This window comes from Athene cunicularia, assembly GCF_003259725.1.
Source record: "Athene cunicularia isolate RWA chromosome 4 unlocalized genomic scaffold, athCun1 chr4_part2, whole genome shotgun sequence".
NCBI lineage: Eukaryota > Metazoa > Chordata > Aves > Strigiformes > Strigidae > Athene > Athene cunicularia.
The window spans coordinates 7,828,003-7,833,715 of NW_020799099.1; positions in this window are offsets into that span (position 1 = coordinate 7,828,003).

Here is a 5,713-nt window from a genome sequence, read left to right on the forward strand (position 1 = left end):
CCCCCCCCCCCCCCCGCCTCTTCAACTGTACATTAGTCTCTTTTTTCTTTCCACTGGTCCTGTTATGCACCGCTCAACAGCTGCTGCATTTAATCCCAGAAGCTGTAGTTGGTAGTGAGCAAAGTGATCTCCATATAACCTCTATCTTACTCATAAGTGTGCATTATGAAGCTTAACCGATGGTAATAAAATGTTTTGCTTTCAACATGCGGTCCCTGTGGTCCAATGTTCCCGTCTTCAGGCACCATCATTACAGCAGGGCAATGTATTGGAGTCATTCCATTGCCCCCCAGGAACACGCCTCGTAATGCTGGACACAAGCATCATCAACGTCTAGCAGTGCGTGTGGATACTCAGTAAGGAGAGATGGAGAACACTGAGCAGAGCCCTTTCTGCAGTAGCAAGTTGGTGGCAGTGGCATCCTTGTGTAGAAGCAGCAGCTGTGGTTGCAAGGTCCCCATGAATAAATTTGTCATGTACACACACTGCTCCCATGGACATGTTTGCTCTTTGGTGAAGACTGTATCTTGATGGTCATGGAAAAACTGCTGCAGTGGGAAAGCTTGCTGAGGTGCTTGCTGTCTTGTTTGGCTGTGACCCAAATTGCAGGTTCACATCTCCATGAGATAGTCTTGCAGTGCAATCTTGTGTTAGAGCCTCTTCAGAGACTATGATGATACGTGGGGGAACAGAAACAGATTGCATGCCTGCTACTTGGGGTTTTTTCCATCCCTTTCACAACTACCCTGCAGGTTCATGGTTTTATACATTGTTTTTTTGTTTCCTGCATACAAAAAAGGGCATTTTAATGTCATCCTGCACAATGGATATTTTTGTGCGGGGGGTGGGGGGGAGATGCTTCTTGTCCACATATAAGTAACCATACAAAATGCAGAAAGTCTCCGTTTAGAATTTCATTTTGGTTTACACATCATTGATGCTTTTATTGAAAGCATCTTTTAACATACAAATAACTGAAAGGTCATACGATTTTCCTTCTCTAAACCAAAAGCGTGAATTTCAAAGCAGGGATCTCCAACCATGATTTCTGTGGTATGGTGGATTGCCTTAGCCCTACAGCTGGTATTTGTTGAACAGGATGCAGTTTCCCATACTTGAAGTTTGTAGCATTTAGTTTCAAAGCAGAATTTCCCAGGCAAAGCACCCCCAGAACAGTAGCAGTATGTATCTGAATATATAGCTTTTCCAGGCAACGATAACACAGCCTTTTTCTGAAGATTGCCATTTTGTAAATAAGCTGCTTCTTGAGCAGCACGGCTAGGACTACAAAAGATGGATGATTATTTCTTCCCGGAATTGGTCTTCCGCTGCAGGATCTGTTTTTTGTTGCGATAATTAGCATAGAATTAAAAATGGCCCCGCATCTCCAGTTCGCATTACGCCTCTGATACTGAGCAATCTGGGGACTGCATTTTACTCGGCAATAGGCTCTGTCTGGGAATCACTTTATTCACCACTGAAATTCAGCATTTAATTGTGGTGCACAGATATCTGCAGGCTTTGACACAGCAAAAGCCTCTGCCTCCAAAAATAAAACGTTGCTTCTAATAAACTTTCAAATGAGTTGTTTTTTGGAGACTGGAAAAGTTGCCAAGAATATTTAGATTAAAATCTAGCGTGCCGGCTGAAGCAGGATTTTACAAATGCCTTTAAAATCCAGAGCTCAGGCTGAAGGTGAGGTCATGGGCTAGCATGGAACCTTTTCTCCCAGAAAACCTGTAATAGCTTTTCTTTTTAAAAATTTTAAGTGGGTTGCCAGCCAGTCCAGGTGGAGGCTATCTTGCAAGGAGTCACAGATGTGGCCAATGGTGTGTCCTTGGCACAAAGTAAAGCAGCAAAAATACAACACAATGTGAAAACTTACCTGTGAGAGTGGTGCAGGAAATTACTGTACAATATGATGCATTGTCCTAGTATTAGATTTATCATCCATTTCCAAATCATCTGCCAAAAATCTTTACAATTGGAAGACAGGAAAGAACGTGTTATAAAAAGACCTGGAAAATGAGAAATTTTGGTACAGGAGTTTTCACAGTTTTCTGTACATACAGTGTTTGGTCTTGTCCTGACACTGAGGTCATCAGTACTTAAACCAAATGTTATCCCAATGCCTGCATATAGGAAATGATGATATGTGCCAGTCTTGCAAGATCAGGCTTGCATATGGTCCTGCAAGATGATGCTTTGCCCAGCGTAATAATCAACAATTGCCTTTAATCCCGCAAGACTCCACCATCATTTACGATAAAGCAGTGGTGTGCAAGCTGGCAGGCTTCCCTGTAGCACTCGCTCTCCTTTGCTGATGGACTTGTTCCTCGCTGGGTGGCAGGGTCGTGATTACATACACACGCTCGTATACTTTCCCCAGACCTTGCTGGCTTTGGCAACAAGACTGGATGTATCATTTCAGCAGTTTTCTTATCTGGATTGTGGACTGAGATGGTTGTGTTTTCCCACCATACGCCTGCAGAAATCACAAGCCCTCCTCACTGCGGGGCACTGCCAATCTCACACTGCTCTTCTCAGGCTCCCACATCTTTTCCAGGCTCCTTTCTTTACAGTTGTATGTCTGCAAAGGTGTCTCTAGATCCATAGTTGCCTTGCTTTTTGCTTGTTTAAAGAGAGGTCTTTGTGGCAATAGTGGAAATAAGTGACCTGGGTTTGTAACTCTTTTTTTTTTTCCCCTGGAGTATTAGTGTTATCTGCTTCTGAAAAGACATCTCCCTAAGTGCTTGCTCTCTGATTAGGAAAATATCTGTAGCTGTACCTGAAGCATACCCAACATACCCTGCAACTCCAGCAAGCCAATACTTTTGTTTGTTTTAAAAAGAGCTTTCTCCATAAAAAAAGATTTGTAACGGTCTCAGACACACCAGATGCTGGACAGCCAGATGTTGCCTTGTACAACACTTGGGAGAGCTGACAGCGATGCATGTGGGGCCTGGGGAGCCACTTACGCTATTCAATGACCTTTTCTTGGGGGGTTCCTACTGAAACATAGTGAAAATTTAAGGTCTGTTTTTCCCTTTTTCATCTGGCACTTTCATTTTGGGAAAAAACACCCTATTTTCACAAGTGCTGAGCTCCCGAGGCAAGGGCACAGAAGGGCACTGCTGGAGCATGTCCCAGCTCGCAAAGAGCTGCTTCCAGCCCAGGGTGAGGACTGGGACCAACACAGACCTTAGTGGGGAGATTTCCTGCACCCTGTTTCCAGCGAGCAGAGTCGTTGCTTTTCCAGCATGTGTATAAAGGTAGGGTTGGGCTTGCAGCTTGACACAAAAGAACAAAAAAAGCAGATGTCAGCAGCTGGAATAGGCGATGAGGCAGTTGGTTGGAAATGCGTTTTTTCAAGAGAGAAAGGGGAAGTGCCCAACGTTCATCAGAATGAATTCTCCTTTTCCAGCCTCTTTCCAGGAGCGTGCTGATCCAAAGTCCTTCTCCAGACCATTGTTCTTCATGAAAATTAAGACGGGACATTAGGAACGTCAGTGTTTACTAGACTGTCTTCGTTGTCTTGTTCTTGCATTAATTGTCCTTTGACTGGTAGGGTGGTTAAGAGAAAAAAGCCAGCTTAATGCATAGTCAGAAAGCTAAAAAATAAAAAAAGCAAACCACAAATAAATAGGTAAATAGGCTAACTGTAAGATAGCGTGTAAAAGGAGGTAGTCTGCAGCATGACTCCTCTATAAAGTGCATGATAAGCGTTGGCGAAGCTTGTTGCAGACACTGGGCAGGCTTTCCAGGGTTGCTTTTGCTAGACTTTGAGTATCATAGTTGCGAAGACTCGTAAATGTTCTGAGAGACTCTTGGTTTTGGGGTGTTTTGGTTGGTTGGTTGTTTTTTTTTTCTGTAAGCTGTGACCACTTGCTTTCTGAATGGGTATGTAGTGATGGAATTAATGGAGCTGTTCTTTATTGTAACCTAAAAGGTGTCAGTCGTTTGCTCGTATGTGTTCACAAGCTGAGCCGTAGCATTATGCATCTCTCCGCAATGGTGTGATTTGAAGCACTCTTGGTGTGGCATGTGCAGTTGCAGTGCTGTCTGTTTTTAATTTCACCCCTAGCTATCCCCCATGTTCTACCCATGTTTCGGACACTGAACCAAACCAACTTTGAAACTAGCACTTTAAGTACTAGTAGTCACTTTGCTTCTGACTATATTGAGCACTGCACTTTTGTAAGTACTATTAGCACTGAGTTTTGAACTGTTTATTTTCCCCAGTCTATTTAGCCTCTTAGGCACAGTGTTAATTTATTAGGGGCCATCAGCAGATAATTTTGAGGTGTATGTGACAACTGTCTGGTGCCTGAATTCCATTACATATCAGTTAGCAATTTTATAAATTAGGGATCTAAACCCATCCAAGCTTATTTTACACAACAGAACGAAAATCTAAATCACTGATGTCCAGGCAGACGTGGTTGTTGTAAACTTTGAGGTCATCTGGAGACCCAAGCGCATGACTTTTTAAAACACCAAAGATACAGGAGAAGTCTCAAAAGGGATTGGGATGGAGCAAGATTGTCTAATTTACACTTGGAATTGAGCAGACAGCAGGATGTAAAGCAGACCTGGAGTGAGAAGCATAGGGCAGAAGCTCTTGCTTTTGGTATGAGACCCTGGTCTGCATTAGCAGAGTGAATCCATGGGATGGTGAAGTTAAAACCAGTCGGAGATGCTGGTATCAATAAAGACTGCGCTCAAGCCATTGCAATAAAAGCCATCATTGTGCCTGTACTGAAAGTGCTGTTGAGATTGATTGTGGGCTTAAACTACAAATGGTATTTTTAAGTAAAAAGATTTACAGATGATGGAGCATAGAAGATGGAGCATAATAACCATGGGGTTTGCTGTTGAATGTGAAAAGCGGTGTTAGGAGTTGATCAGGTCTTGTGTTAGGAGGCAATTCAGATGTGCATTGCTATTCTTGTTAAATTCCTGTGGTATTTCAGTACAGATGGTTGGGGACCAAAGCTCCCTTGCCAGCAAGAAATTGGTAGGGTAGAGTTTGTTGTAAACACAGTCATAAATCTCTAGGATTTGAAATGATGATGATCCCTGGGATGCAGAATAATCTGGGGTTTGATGTCCCAAACCGTCCACTCTCAACCACCTGATGGTGTTTTGCTTATTTAAGGGCTGTTGTGGATTTTCCACAGCAGCAAATAAATCACGGTGGTCGCGAGAGTGCTGTGTTGCCTTCACACTGGAGTACCCACACTTGGGACTCCTGCTCATTCTCAGTGATGAGCTGATAGTCGATCCAAGTCCTTCTCTGGCAATAGTGCTTGGTGGGAGTTTCTCCCCGGTGATGCTTGATGGATAAATCTTGTCATTACAGCATGATCAGTTTGAATGGAGAAAATGAATTAGGTCTTCTCGTTCACTGCTAGCAAGCAGACATAATGGAAATAACCTTCAGCAACATAGCCAATAGGTGCATTGGGTTTGCTTGTTGCAGCAGATGAAGTATTTTTCTTGACCAACTCCAGTTTTGGTGGCTGGTTTTGCTTGGGTTCAATTCAAGCTTCCTTCTTCAATAGACCTTCATGGGTTTGGGTATTCAGTGGAAATTGAAGGTGGTTAAAAAACACAAACTTTGAGCAGCTGCAAGAACTATTATGCTCTTATATCCTCTATCATTGAATTTAAAAATGGAAACGTAAATTCAATCCAGATTTTTCTTTTCTTT